The sequence below is a fragment of the Aulonocara sp. 'chitande type north' Nkhata Bay genome, linkage group LG1, assembly GCF_057382095.1.
Source record: "Aulonocara sp. 'chitande type north' Nkhata Bay isolate Kocher_YH1m ecotype deep benthic linkage group LG1, A_spYH_male_GT1.1, whole genome shotgun sequence".
Lineage (NCBI taxonomy): Eukaryota > Metazoa > Chordata > Actinopteri > Cichliformes > Cichlidae > Aulonocara > Aulonocara sp. 'chitande type north' Nkhata Bay.
In genome coordinates, this window is record NC_141344.1 from 38,703,877 (window position 1) to 38,720,113 (window position 16,237).

Genomic DNA, 16,237 nt, shown 5'->3' on the forward strand with positions numbered 1-16,237 from the left:
CATCGTTCCACCGAGGCAGCATTTAAATTGGTTTAAAATGGAGCACTGTAACAAAAAATAATTTCCCCCAGGGATCAATAAAGTATTCTGATTCTGATTCTGATTTAGATTTCATTCAGGTACATTTGATAGTTTGACGTAGGTCCACCAGCAGCCATCGCTGTCAGAAATATTGTCTCTGCCGTTATTTAAATATTAAATATTGATGACTAAGTGGTGCTGTGATGGCGATGCATTAGAATTAAAAGTGAAATTGTTATTTCAAACAAGGGCGTCTTTCTCAGGATGAAATCACGTGCAAGTTTGTGGTAAAACACACTGGTACTGAAAATAACTGTGATATGAAAAGTATGATTTGAAATGATAAACACAATGCAGAATCACGTTGCAGTTTATCATTACAGCAGTTACAGGCTTCAGTTACCTACAATGCTGTAGTCTCAGCTAATTTACATATTTTACAGCTGAGTAAAGTGAGCTGTTATCAACTACTGCTAACAAGTACAATTACTTTGTTACAACACTTTCTTATATTATCTGTACTTTCCAGTCCTTACATTTTCAAAACAGACATATACATTATTTATATATGAATTATTTAACGCATTACTTATAGCATGATATTCGGGGGATAAAGTGGGTGGAACAGTGCTTTTTGGTGCTCCAGAAGAGCAGTGAAAAAAAGGGTTATAATAGAAATAATTTTTTGAGTGGCAGGTGATTTCAGGATGATGAAAGACAAGATGTTAGGGTTCACCCACCTTTAAAATCCCACTTTAACCCCTAACAACTATGGACTTTTATCATGTCTTGATGCATGCTCAATCATCCAGGTAAGGAAATCCCCAAAAGGTTGAATCTGTTTATCTGGATGTTTTTAGCAGGAGAAACGTTTCATCACTCATCCAGTCTCAGCTGACTGCAGGTTTGCACAATGACTGAAACCAGCCCACTGAAGGAACAATGGGCTGGGAGGTCTTTATCATGACCACTGATCAACAACCACTGACCAAAGCCCACTGATCAATGGCCACCAGTACCACCCACAGAGAGTTGGGGAATGGCTGCAATCACAGCATTGTAAGATGGTGACAGATGTACCCTTAGGCCCCCTCCTCGATTCAGAGGTGGTCCTTTCCTTTTTACGTAAATGGCCTCCTTGACTCCGCCCTCAAACCAGCGTTCCTCCCTGTCCAGGATGTGGACATCCTCATCATTGAAAGAGTGTCCACTGGCCTGTAGGTGTAAATAGACTGCAGAGTCCTGACCTGACAAGGTAGCTCTTCTGTGTTGTAGCCAGAGGTTGTTTGGTTTCCCCGATGTATAAATCCTGGCAATCCTCCTGCACTTAACAGCGTACACTATGTTACCCTGTTTGTGTCGGGGGACCTGATCCTTGGGGTGAACCGATGTTTGGCGCAGCGTGTTTTGGGGTTTCAAAGCCACAGAGACCCGGTGTTTAGAAAAAATGTGTCTCCGCTGGTGTGATTCTCCTGACACATACGGGATCACTACAGGTTATCACTTGGGCAGCAGTTGTCCATTACGCAGGTTTGTTAATGTCAGATTTTTTGGCAATTTCCAAGATCTAGAAACATTTTCAGTTTCTTCATTTATCCAAAAACAAACCCAAACCAGTGAGAAACGATACAGTAAATTTGCTGATGTTAAATTTGTATTGAACACACCTGGAAGATTTGCAGAATTATAATAATTATGGTGAATTTAAAATGATTTTCATATGTACTTTTTTAACGTAAAATACATTTGTGATTTACACTGTAATTTTCTTTCTTCCTGCCTCATTAAGGCAACACGATGGTGAGAGGGTTTGCAGAAGCTGTTCATGTTTCCAATAAGTTGTTAAATGTGTTACTTCCAGACTTTTGCAGTGCAAACAGCAGAGCATGTATCTGACTCGAATCTGAGATGACAATATGTGAGTGTTCCTTTAAATCAGTACAGAGACTACTCTGGATAGCACAGCGATAAGAAAAAAATATTCTGATGCCAACTCTTCCCTCTGAAAGTTCCCGTGGTAAATGCATCTGTCTATCTCAGTTCACTTGTGAAGCCATCAAGTTGAACAGTTTGGCAGGAAGCGTTGTTTAAAAGGGCTCTGAGGTGAAGACTGTTGAGCACATCTGTGAGTCTAATGGAGCCTGAAGATCCTGCTGTCATCAGAGAGAGGCTGTAATCAGGCAGGCTTTTAACGCATGGCCTGCTCTCCACCAGTCGTATCCATCCTGACAGGCACACCGGAAACACAAAGCCTCACAACAGGTGTACAGAACAGCACACTGACATACGCTCCAAGTGGAGGAAACTGCAGCGATGGAAGATATGCTGGAGACATTTTGAAGATTAAACTGGATTCAGTTTAAGCGCCTTGAAGGACATGAAGTTCGTACAGTCAATATAGAAAACAAAGCAGCAAAAGCACAAACGCTGCAAGATTTCAGAAAGTGCAACTTTTTGTAAAAACATGAATTCAAGTAAATAAAAAAATAAAAATGAATCAAAAATTTTTAAAAGATTGTGGAAAACAGAAAAGGTAATATTTCAGAAACATCTTTGGAAAATATGTTTAAAAAGTACAAGAAAAACAACAAAACCAAAAATGCTGCGTTCCACACGGACAAGACTGACAGGGTCGCCAGAGTTGCTTCTCATTTTTAAACAGACAGAAGTCCCTAGTGGCAGGTTGATGTCATTGACACTGAATTTGACACTGACTTTGAAGCGATGAATGAGATCAGATGCAGGGTGGAATATTTAAACACATTTAAACAAGCATTTAAATAACAGATGCTTTTCTCTTTGTTGTGCAACGTTTTGCAGAGAGGGGATGTAAAACTGCCAGATCGCTGGAGCTCTTGGAGTTTGGCTTAATCTTGAAAATGAAGCTGAGTTTGTACTGTGAGGTTAACAGGCTCCATAGTGTTAGTAAACATGAAGCTTCTGTTGGTGGTTTCCACTTGCAGTCCAGGCATGACTGGTCTTTGATTTCACAACCACACAATAAAGCAATATGTTGCTTTCTTCGTATTCTCTAAAGCAGGGGTGTCGAACTCCAGCTGTAGGCCTCGAGGGCCGGTGTCCTGCAGGTTTTAGATCTCACCCTGGGTCAATACACCTGAATCAAATGATTAGTTCATTCCCAGGCCTCTGGAGAACTTCAACACATGTTGAGGAGGTAATTTAGCCTTTAAATCAGCTGTGTTGGATCAAGGACACATCTAAAACCTGCAGGACACCGGCCCTCGAGGCCTGGAGTTGGACACCTGTGCTCTAAAGTAACTGCATACATTTACACTGTGGTTAGCTAACATCTTCTTAATCATCCCTCATACTTGCCTCATCAATAATACCTATCGGGAGCCTCATTTGCAAAACACTCTAACCTAAAAGTAGCTCCTCACTGCTGAATAGAAAGAATGAAAGAAACAAAAAATCAGGAGTGAGTCAGTCCTACAGTTAGGAGTCATTTCGAAGCTACTTTCTCTAAAAGTAGCTCGTCAGTATGAAAGAAGTTAGATGAAGAGAAGAGTCAGACAACTCCTGAGCAGACATTATTGTTATCAGGACAGGCCTTCATGTTCTCGAGTCTTTTCAAACGTTACAGCGATAAAAACGTTCTCAGTTAAGTTAAGTTAACAGTGATGAAATGTCAATATCCCAACATGCACTCCTCATAGTTGTCCTGTATTGTTTTTTTCACCAAAACTGTAAAGACTCTACAGCTCTGTTCGTGGTGTAAGAAATGAAATCCAATGCAGTAGTCTCAGGCTAAGCACAGTTGTTTAAAACAACAAAATAAGTAAAGAATAATTTTCAAAAAATTGGTGTTAGAAAAAGGCATAATTAGCTAGTTGATGAAACAAACAGAAGTATTGTGTGCAAAAAACAAATTGCAGCATTTGCTGAAACAGCCTCACTAGTATGTTGTGAAAGTGACACTGTATGAAGATGCCAGTGGGTGCAGGAACAGTCGGTCTGAGACCGCTAACAACAGTGCTGCTGTCAGAGACTACTTTCAGAGCAGATTAGCTGTTAATGCTACATGGTTGAGGGCAATAACTGAAGCTATAAGATACTTTATTTACAAGCAGGCGCAGCTGTATACACGCAGTATTTAGACCAGGGGTGCTCAATACGTCGATCGCGATCGACCAGTCGATCGCAAAGGTAGTATTGGTAGATCGCATGGCATTAAAAAAATAGATGCCAGCCTATCATCCATCCCGTCACTTGATTGATACAGGGAAGCCAGTCAGATGACAGCAGATTTTTTCTGACGCTTAGGTCGCTGCGCATGCGCAAACAGCGGCGCGAAGTGTAGTAAAACTGACAAGCTAGTCAGCGAGTTAACTCCAATTTTTAGCTCTCGGTTTTTTCTCTTAAACCTGGCCGTCAGCAGCTACTGTCCGGACTATGCATCCCTGGCTGATTCAATTCAGTGCAAGTCATCAGAGTAAACTCAGGTAATGACAAAAAATTTACATAGTTAATTGTGTTGTGAAATATTGGATATTGCGGTTATGCATGTATATACATTGTAGATATAAAGAATCCTCAATATATTTATAAATAAGTTTATGTTTTGGATTTTTGTAGTGGGTAGATCATTTTGACTTGGTCATTTTATAAGTAGCTCACATGCGGAAAAAGTGTAAGCACCCCTGATTTAGACTATAGAATGAAGTGAGCTAAACAATTTATTCGTCTGCAGCATTCACCGACAGCTGCACCTCATAGATCTGCTGCTTAACAATGACACAGAGTAATCTAAAACACCTGAAAGTTTGGTTAATGTGTTCTTTGTTTGCTCGAGCTTGAAAATTGTGTATAAGCCCAAGTACAGTACGTACAGTATCTACAGTATATTCTCTGGAGAGCCTTGTATGGCCAGAGATTGTACTGGGGATTAGTTCACACTGTTTACATTATGCGTATAACACAAAAGAAAAAATTCCATTTACAAAATGTTGTAGTATTTTGTGGTTTGTGCATAGAGCTTGGGGGAAAATATCGCTATACAGTCTTTAAGTCTGACGTCATTAGCCGTGTCTGGGTCCAAACTCTGCTTCAGGGCCCAAAGTCAAACGAACACTGCAGCATCACTGAGAGTTACAAACTGTCTAAATTCTTTCATCTTCAATAAAATGATCAGCGTTGCTGCTTTACCAGGTTTAACTATTTAAGTTTAACATCCAGCCATCCATGAAAACAGAATTTATTACATTTAATAATGTTAGACGTTAGCAGGAAGTTAGCTCGCTAGTTTCCACCTAAAAATGATATAGCATGTTCTGACTGAGAGATTTCTGAAACAAATTCAAATGTACAGCTCTTCTACCACTTCCAACATAAATGAAGACAGAAAACTAAACAGCAGTAATGTTTGTAGGGTTACTGAAGTTGGGCTAGCCTTTATATAATGATGTGCTACGTGGTGGCTAGCAACACAGCTATGTTAGCATAACATAAACACAGTGAAGCTGGAGGATGAACGCTAACTTTTTTTCCACTTGATAAAAGTTAACGTGAGGGTTCCCGATGGTTAGGGACAAATGTAATCGCATGGCAGGATGCTGTAAACGGACCAAACTTCAGTCAGGAGAACAACTGAGATAATCCATCCACAATACGAGGTTAGTCATTCATACACTGCTGCATGGGCTGGGCTGTAGTTACATCGTAAAGGTTTAAAAACTGAGCTTTAAAATGAACAGTGGTAATAAAAACTGAGAGAGGCCGACAATGATCAGTGACTGTTTTTGACTGCATCACTCAGTGAATCAAATGACTCAAAAAACCTGATTCACTTTGGTGAGTGACTCATTAAAACTCGATTCAGTAAAAAGAATCAAATTTACCATCACTAATTCATCCACTTACGAGTTGTAACATACCTTATCAACTTCAGCTACTTCCTCTTCTCTCTCTTTTCACAAGGAAACTGGTAAAATGACAGATTAGACTGTTGTTTTGAACCAGATTGGTTAAAACAACAAGGAACACAGCGTTGCGGCATATTGAACACAGGAGCGTTTAGGCCCGGAAGCGGGGTTCATACGTCATCACTTAACGACTGGATAATACTAATACTAGTATACTACTACTAATAATGATATTAGTAATAATAAAAACATTGACTTGACAATAAGCCATCGAATAGACAAATAGAGGAAAACAGCACAACGATTCGGTTCATTGCTGAGTGAGTGAATAGAAACCCCTGCAGCAGGTTGAGCTGGCTGTGGGTGGTATTCCACTAGGCTCTTTCCACATTTCTGAACTATCACCCACAGCTTCACTTGTTCTAGCAACTCTTCTGCAATGATGTGTAGAAGTGCTCACATATATATAGTGTTATAGCTGCACAGTTCTGTAGAGGCATGCTGAGAGTCTTTAGCTTCCAAAAAACAAACATATAAACTTAATCTTTGCTGTGCTGAATATTCTGCACGAGCCCCTCAGTATCTCCCCCCCCCCCCCCCCCCCCCATGATGAACAGGACAGTTAGCAGGAGCTAAGGAGTTAGCTCTCGTCTGCTTTTCAAAGGGAAATTTAAAAGTACCCGTGTCCCTTATGATGTAGATACAGCTGCATGGACTCTGCCTGCATTGAGAAACAGTGATGAGGATGTTGGGAAACTCCGTTTATGTGATGTATGTACATCTTGACTGTTGTATAGACTTAGAGAAAGCATAAAAGCAAGACAACAGTAATTCAGACAGTTCAGCTTCTCTGCACAGCGACCACTTCTCATGACAAAATGCACTGAGCTGGATTTAATTTGAGGACTGAAATGCCGTAGTCTATCTGCGCTCGTCAGTGAAATATTATTGGTAGCTGACTTAGTGCTCAGCTTTTGAGGCACTTTATTTTGGGCTTCAGTCAGATTAATGTTATTCCTGTCCTGCTCTCTCTGTGTGGGAAGCTGCTGACAGATTTTGTGCCTTCTCAGTAACGCTGACGCTGTTTGTGCAGCTCGGCCTTCAGCCCACAGGCTCTGTACAAGCTGCACGCCATGCATCTATTACGTGCGTCTTTATATAAGAATCAGAGATTCAAATCTCTCCTTAGGTTTGTTTTTTTTTTGCTCACATACAGTCATTGTCAGCTGAAAAACAAGCAGTGTCTCCTCACACTGCCGTGCTGTTCTTTATGTCTCAGAGCAAATGTAGATGACAAAGACACGTCGGCGTCTTCTGGATTATTTTTTTATTTTTCACATGTCACGAATAATTATTTAGTCATGAACACGTGTTAGTCATTGATTCTCCTGGTTTCTCAGGCTGCACGTTATAAGATCAATTCAGCTGTTATGTAACTGATGTAAAAGTGAAGAAGCCTGTGACATGAGCAGGAGCACTTCTGTTGGTCAGACTGAGAAAGCATTAAATAAAGTCAAGCATTCAGTTCATGTTGATACAAAACCCAGCAGAAAAACAATAATCATGCAACACAGGGGTCGAGCCTCTGGGTTTATGAGCGACCACTGTCCATTTGGATGCCCATTTGCAAAGTGACAGCGTGTCTGTGAAGATCTAGTAAAAATGGACTTAAATGCCATTTCCAGATGTTGGGATGTTGTATAAAATATAAATAAAAACAGAATTTGAGAATCTTGTAAACTTGTATTTTATTTACAATAGAAAACAGACAATATATCAAATGTTTAAACTGAGAAATGTTGGCTTATTTTTAACACATCCCAAAAAAGCTGGGATAGAAAAAAAAGCCCCTCGGGGTTTTCTGAGCTTCCTGCTCCAAAATGAATTAAAATAAATGTTGTAATTCTCTGCAATTACAAACTCTGTGTTTACAATCTTGGTAATAAAGCTAACACTTGTGAGATTTCATCAGAGGTGTAAATAGTACTGCAGATGTTACTATGTCAAAGTTACTGTGACTCAAACATAGAAACATTAGACTTTTTTTATTTCCCTCACCAAATTTTAAAAAGTATTTTCTAACACCTTTGAAAATATGCTTTGGTTCACATTTAACTCCAGAAACTCACCTAACTGCTCATTTCACTGTTTGGTGGTTGTAGAAATGGTTTATATGTCATGGTCCTGGGTCCTTTTGACCCAGCGTTTTGTGTTTTCTATTAGTGTGATTGTTGGTTCTGTTCTTCTTCTGTTTAGTGTTTACTCTGTTCTGCCCGTGTGTTCCTGTATCAAGTCTGCGTTTCTTAGTCTGTGTCCTTGCATGTGTAAGTTCCTGTTTTATTGTGAAGGTCTGCGTCTTATGTGAGTGTTTTCAGTTTGCCTCCCTAGTCTCGTCACATTAATCACTCCCACCTGTGTGTAATCTCCCTGTGTTCTCTGAGTGTTTTTAAGTCGTGTCTTCTGTCTTAGTCGTTGCTTATTCGTCTGTGTTGTTCCCCTCCATGTTCTCTTGTATTCTCCCTGCATCTCTGTTTCTCGACTCAAGTTTTCAGGTTTGTTTTTGCGTAGCTTTTCCCAGTTTAGTTTATTCTTAGGTTTTGGTTTTCTTCCTCCTCGTCCCTGTTTGTTTCACCCTTTTGTTAATAAAGCTCGCTCACAACTTAAGCAGTCTGCATCTTGGGTCCGTTTATATTCTCACACGGCCTGCCTCGGCACCCCGTGACATTATATGAGATTTTAGCTGAGATTCAGAATTTTCTACACATGTCGGGATTTATATTTCTGACTCCGTGTTATAACCGATTAAATGCAATCTCCTCCCTTCCCTCCTCCCTCCACCCATGCCCCTTGGACTGGGAGTGTGGGTGCTTAACTTGTTAAAAAATCTCTGTACGGTCCTAAATATAGAAAATACAGTATATTTGTTCTGTCAGCTTATGAAGCACACTCTGATTTGAATACTGTGCACACCAAGATTTGAGAATTACTTTTCTCAGTGAACGTTTCAACAGCAAAACACGTCCAATTTGTCTGCATTTAGGAGTCGATACAGACGCTGTCATTGTTCATTTGTTTTACATGCATCCACACCAGTGGACGTATTGGAGAGAAACTTGGGGTTAAGTATCCTGGCCAAGGATACTTGGGCATATAGTGGAGCAGCCATGGATCGAACCGCCAGCCTTCCCATTAGTAGATGACCTGCGCTCCCTCCTGAGCTACAGCCAACCCAAAGCTACGCTGTTTATTTTTTAACCCTTAAAAATCATCCCACTTCTGCAAAGAACAGCGGGACTAAATTCCTCCACCGTGATGTAAAAACTCAGTTATCACAAATGCTTGATTGGAGTTCTTGCTGCCAAGGTTGGCACAACCAACCAAGGTTTAGGGGCAGTTTGGATAACTAATACATTAAATCTTAATGAATGCAATCATGATTTAAAAACTGTATTTTACTTGGGTTAGCTTTGGCAAGCAGCGCCTCGCGTTTCTAATAAAGAAACTGTCTTTGCCACACTTTCACAGCTGTTGTTGTTGACACTTGTGATTTTAGATGCCGAACTCTGAACAAGCCAAAAACTTTTTTAAGTAGGTCTCCAGAGGATAAGGGTCAGACAGGCGCCAGAATTTGTGCTTGCTTTTAAAAAGTGGCAGCGCTGCACTTTAGATTCCAATTGGAAAGCTATGAATCTCAAACAGCCTTGGAGGAAAATCTCACTCTGCACTACTCAGATGCATTAAGCAGACACTCACACGCACATATACACATGTGTCAAGATCACAGGCCAGGGTGAAAACACCTTTGCTAAGTGATTCCACTGAAGCCTGTGGGGTGTTCAGACTGTGTTATTCTCACACCTCAATAACCAGCCAGCCTGCAGGATGCATCTCTCCTAACGCTGTCATTACACTGGAATACGTTTGCACCGTTCATTTGTGACAGAGGGGAGGATGAATTTCAAAGCTTAATGGTCCAGAAGTAATTCTCCTTGTTGTTGTGAGACTGACAAAAAAAATCTAATGTCCAATACACCCAGTATAAAACCAGTATATTAGGTGTTGTATTGTTTTTATTTTTAGTGGGGTTTCTGTTCTATGACTTGCTTCTAATTGTCATTAGAAATAGGATATAGTAATATGAATATGTTTTGTTTAATACATAAGTGGCTATTAAGAAATCTGAAATCTTACATCAGACAGAAAAAAGAAAGATCAGTATTTATCACACCTTCACATTCAGAGGTTGGATGCCAGTGATTAGACTGGATTAATATAGATTAAGCGTAACCTTGGATCAATGACTTGTTCTTTCTTCCAGTCTAGGACTAAATCTGATCCATGTCTTGGAATCTGGCTGATCAGGTGTGCTGCTGTCTGGTGTGGTGTGTGTTAATTAGGACTGGGTATCGTCACTGATTTCTAGAATCGATTCGAACCCGATTCACGATTTCGATTCAATTCGATTTGAATTGGGGAAATCTTCCCTCATACAGTTAGAAATATTATCACTACTATTATTATCATTATCACTAATATTATTTTGATCACTTATCAGTGCATGTCCATATTTTTATATCTATAAAAAGAAAGCTGACACACGTGAGGTGTGAGCATCACAGCAGAGGCCTTTGTATCAAAGTAACTCAGGATAAAACAGAAAACCATGAAGGAGATTTTCCTGTTCTGGCTTTTTATAACAGATAACCTTAAAAATATTCCGCAGTAGAACAAAAACGGAAGAAAACCATGAATCAACATCTGAACATTACCTGAAGCTGCTGAAGTGAAGCAGAGCAAAGTTACAGAGGTTTGATTACAGACACAACTAAGAGTTTTGCAATTCCGCATAATTTTAAAAAGTTTAAATTACTTCAGTATTAAACAGCAGAGATGAGGCTTTCATGTCGGAAGTCAGTTAAATTAAAAATCCCACACAAGCAGCCGACAGCGCTGTACACTGTACAAGCGAATAATGCAGAAAACAGATTTTTAGATGGGAAACTGTTCCTGAGAGAGAGAGCTGTGCATGAAGTGTGATTTTTATCGTGGTCAAGACAAAACAGCAAAAGTCAGAGTGAATTCGTGACGATGTTTATGTGAAGTGTAGTTTAGATCTTCTTTTGCTGCTGGTTCAGTCAGGTTTGGTTGGAGAGAGATAAAAACCTGCAGCTTCAGAATGTAGCACAAAGAAAGACGTAAACACAAAGCGCGGACCCGCCGACGCATCAGAATCTGCGAGCTGTCGGCTTTGTCCGTGTCGTCGGGTGAGAAAGCCACATCTCACTGATTTTGATGCGTTGGTGGGTTGGCGCTTCGTGTTTAGATCTTTGTGCAGAATCCGTGTACCTGCTCTCATTTACTGTGTTAGCTGTTTGGTGGTTGTCGAAAATTTGTGAGGTTTAACCTGAGATGCTGACGTTTTGTAAATAAATTTATATTTAAAAATCGATTCAGGATTTTAATGAATCGATATCTAGAATTAGCTAGAATCGATTTTAATAACCCACCCCTAATGATAATGATAAGACATTTTGGAAAAATTACCTAAAGTATCCAAGTGTTTTGAAATGAATCAGTGTTGGGAAAATCCACAACTGGTGTACATATTTACTCCCAGTTTGTTCAAGCCTAGCCACTTCATCAAGTTCAGCCTAAAAGCAGATGCTGTGATGCAGAAGGATGAGTTTAAGAACCCCAGTTTTATCTCACCATTTGGTGTCAAACTGCATGTTTCTGCTCACTGCTACTTCTGTCAGTAAGATGCTGCCAAGGAATGAGAGCTGAGAGCAACAGTGTCCTTCACCCGTATGCAGAGCATTTAAAACACTAATCACTCATGTGTGTGAAACTTTAAAAGACAAGTAAACATATACACTAGGGAAATGTGAGAGAGTTTCAGTTAATGCATAAAAAGGGCCAAAGGAAGAAAAATATTCATTAATAGTAAGTGAAGCATCTTAGGAAGCAGACAGCCAGTTACACACTGTCAACTTTGGCTGATTATGTCATTTATTTAGAACACTGAGCAGGAAGGGACACTGATAGATGATCGTGACAGAATTTTCTGGATACCTTGAAGAAAATCTGAGCACTAAACAAAGTTTGTACAGTTCATATTTCAGCTCTTTTGCCAACTAATTTAACATTTCCTAAACACAGATTGTCTTACAGTTTTCACATTTGCTGTAAGCTGAACCCGAGTGAACTGTACTTTATGACAATATACTCTGTACAGGAAGTACTTTGACAAAAACAGCTAAGAGGATTCTGCCCTCAGGCCCGAAGAACTTCATCCACATTATTTTCCCAGACAGCTTCCTGCCCTTTAAATTCAGCACAGGATCAATACTCTGGAGTGTTCCGGTAATGTGTGTCATCTCAAGCGCTGAGTTTATCGAATCAGCTTTTCCTCTTTGCATCAGTGACCTGTTATAGATGAGGCCAATAAGGGATTAATCCAAACCTCTTCAGTGTACCTGGCGCTCTGTGTCATCATGCGAAAATTTACAGATGAACAGATCATTGAGTGGAAGCCAAGCAGCACAAAACCCCTTAGGAAGTCATCTAGGACGTCGGTCTGTATCGGCACAGTGAGTCGAACAATTAGAAATCATTACCCATTTGCCACCTCAACAGTTAGCTTCACGACAACACAAGCAAGAGTCACCACAAAAACTAAAGTGGTAATGAGAAGGTAATTTTATTATTCCTAACTATTCTCCGGTGTATTGAGTCATGATGTAACTGTGAGAATTCACACCCCGCTCCAAATTCCTCCTTGTATTTCCTAGCAGCGGAGATTAAATAAGGTTAATAAATACCACAGTGAGTGTTAACCTCATTTTATCACAGGAAAAATAAAGTTTACTTGAAAAGCTAGGGCTGGCACAGGCTTAGCCACTTCACATCCAGAGGGTCCTAGTTTGTAAGGCAGTCTCTCTATGTGGATTTTGCATGTTCTCCTCCTATCTGTGTTAGTTCTCTTCGGATAGACCGTCTAAAGACATGCATGTTGGGTTAACTCAGACCTTCCCAAAGTGTGGGGCCCGCCCCCTAGGGGGGGCGCAGAGCCATGGCGGGGGGGCGCGGTATGAAAAGGGAGGAAAAAAAAACAACACGCTTGGACACTGCTAGCACAGGCGCCTTACAGAAACGCAAAGCAGGAGATGAAGCATCGCTGAATATGTTTCCAAACCAACTTTATTCTAAGCCAAAGACTAGAAAATATGGTGAAGCATATCTTCCCTTTGGCTTCACCTGCACAAGTGCCGAGGTAGGTCTCCCTGCAGGATTGGTTTTCCCTTCATGGGGAGCAGCGCTGGGCTGTTTAAATCACGGACAAACAGTATCCCACATTCTTGATTCTTAGTTCACAAACACTTGTTGTAATGACTAACTACTCCTGACATGTTGGAGATATTAGCTCTTTATACAGTAAAGTTACAGCGGGATACAAATAATATCAGGCTGATCCTGCCACGATTTGTCCCGTGGTTCAAATCATGGACAAACAGCATCCCACAGCTGTTTATGTTTTTAAACCCATTTTGCACAGAGAGGCATTTTGGGATTTGATTGCAATGTTGAATATTATTACACAGGAAAAAAAACAGCTACACGTAAAATAATCACACCGTGACGCCTCTGCCTTTGTAAATGGAGGGACAGTAACTGTGTGTGTGTATGTAAATGTGTAAAACCTGCAGATAGTCAGATTAACAGTATTTCGTCTCTATCTGCCATTCTGCAATTCATCTCGTGTAAACAATAATGTGGCGCACAGCGTGACGTGAATAAAGGCACATACCTTTGATGTTGCGTGACGAACTCTGTATTCCTCGTCCACACGTAAACGCAAAAAATAAGTTTCTAAAAAATCGCCGTTTTCGGTGATTCGAAACGCCGTTTACGTGTGGACGAAACAGCTGCGTTTTCAAATATACCCGTGTAGGTGTGGACGCAGCGTAAAAGAGTCAGTAGTTTATTTTATTACTACCTGTAATTTATTGCAGATTACTTGTATTTGCTTAATTGTTTACTAAATGTTTGAGGTGTGAAATAAACCGCAATGGAGCAAAATATGGGCGTGTGTGGTTGGAGGATGTGTTTGTGCGTGTGCGTGAACATTTTTCTTGTAAAACAAAGGGGGGCCTAGCAAAAAAAGTTTGGGAACCACTGGGTTAACTGGTGATACTAAATTGCCCGTCAGTGGGAATGTAAGTGTGAATGCTGGTTGGTCTCCATGTGACAGATTGGCAACCTGTACCACCCTGCCTCTCGCCCAATGACAGCTGGGGTAGACTCCTGCCCTGTGACCCAATCTGTACTGTGGAGCAGTATCTGTGGAAACTGTGAAACAGCTGTGCTTGGATCAGGTCAACATACACTCAGCTTGAGCATCACTTTGGGTTTGGTGCTTCCACTCCAAGCTTTGTGTTGGCATGTCATTGCAGGCCCTTGGAGTAATCTGAGGGCAGATTTAGTAATTAAACATGCTGCATTTGCAAACATGTTCCTACTTAAATGGATAAGTTGTACTACAGTTGTATTACAATGTCAACACAACGATGTGTTTACCTGAAGTCAGAATAAGTATTCTACCAAGAGTTGTCGGTTACAACCGAGCAGACGGGATCAGAGAGTGATTAATCTATAAACCCGAATAATAGAAGGTTAGAAGAGTTTTTTCTGTTTGTTTCTGGAAACAGTGAAGCAGTTCAAATCAATCAGGACCTCTCAGTGGTCCTGATTGATTTGAACTGCTTGGAAATCATGGTGGAAATCAATATGTTGAATGTATAATTTCCAACTCTTCTGTTAGAAATTGTTGAAGACTGCGCCTCTTCTTGGGACAAATCTCACACACAGGAAAGCTGTGTTATAACCAGTGTTGCAGAGTGTGATGCATTACAAAGTAATGTTTCACTCAAAGCACATGACATTTTTCAGTAATTACATTATATTTACAATTTTGTTGTCACGTTACAAAAGTTCTTCAGTGACTGAGATGCTGGATGGATAGAAAGAAAAAAAAATCAAACACACATGAGCTACAATAAGCTGATTTCAGTTTGCGTGTGGGAGGAGGTCGATGGTGGAGTGGCCTACAGTGGACATTACCTTTAGTTTTATCACACAAAGTGGCAAGAGCACAATGATAGAGGGGAAAATACCTCCAGGACATAAACAATAGTGATGTGTCGGTCGCGAACGAAACGGCTCTTAGAGCCGGATGTTTGACGTGAGCCGGCTCCTTATCAAGAGCCGTTTTTTTTTTTTTCTCTCTTGCACTTTTCCCGCTTCACTCCGCACGTGAGCCTCGTGCTTTGCTCTGAGCAGAGGGGCGAGGGGCGATAGTTACACTGGCAGTAGCACAGGAACAGAGCGGGAGGGAGAGAGAGAGAAAGAGAGCCAGGGACAACAACGTCACATTAGAAAGGTATAGTAATCATCCACAACTATTTTCAGTTGTGGATGATAAAGGATTCAGAAAGTTTATTCATGCAGGCCCATATGACAGAGAATGTGCATCTTCTTTTTGTTTTCATATTTTAATTTATATTTAATTGTGTTGTGGTTTGCAGTGTTTTGTGTTGTTTCATTTTAAATTTGTTTAAAAGGAAAAAGCTGAAAATTTAAATAGTTAAAAGTTGAAATGTGAATAGTTGTTTTTTGTATTATATGATTTATTTATTACATTTTCTGTGGAGTGAATGAATAAAAGTATATTTACGGTGGCCCCTACAGACAAAGCACATACAAACTCCAAAACACGTACAAAACACAACAGAAGTGCTCCAGGATGCTAGGGCGCAGTGTTGAGCTTTTGTTATCTAGAGGCTACACAAGCCAGCAAGTAGTGGTGTGCGATACTGCATATTTTGGTATCGATTCGATACCAAGTAAATACGGGCCAGTATCGCCGATACCAATACCGATACCGATACCGATACTTTTCAATAAATAAGATGGATGCCTCATTGAATTGCTAAATCGCAATTAATTTTCATGACCTTAAGTGTTTTTTGTGATTTTTCCTTTTGTATTATTAATTACTTAAAACCCAGGACATAATTAGGAGAAATAATTTATTTATAATTAAATAAAAAATGCTTTATTATTGTGGCGGTCGCTCGGGGTGAGCTGGAGGCTGGCGCGCCAGCGGGACCTGCCAAGCTGGAGATGGAGGTCGAGGTGCGCGTGGATCCTGCCAGACGGCGGCATGCTGTCCGCTTCGGCACGCAGGCGCTGGTGTTATGCCAAAAAGTCATTGTCTGCCAAAAACTGATTGCTTGTATTTAAACTGCTAGTAACTTGTTGGGCTATAATATGTG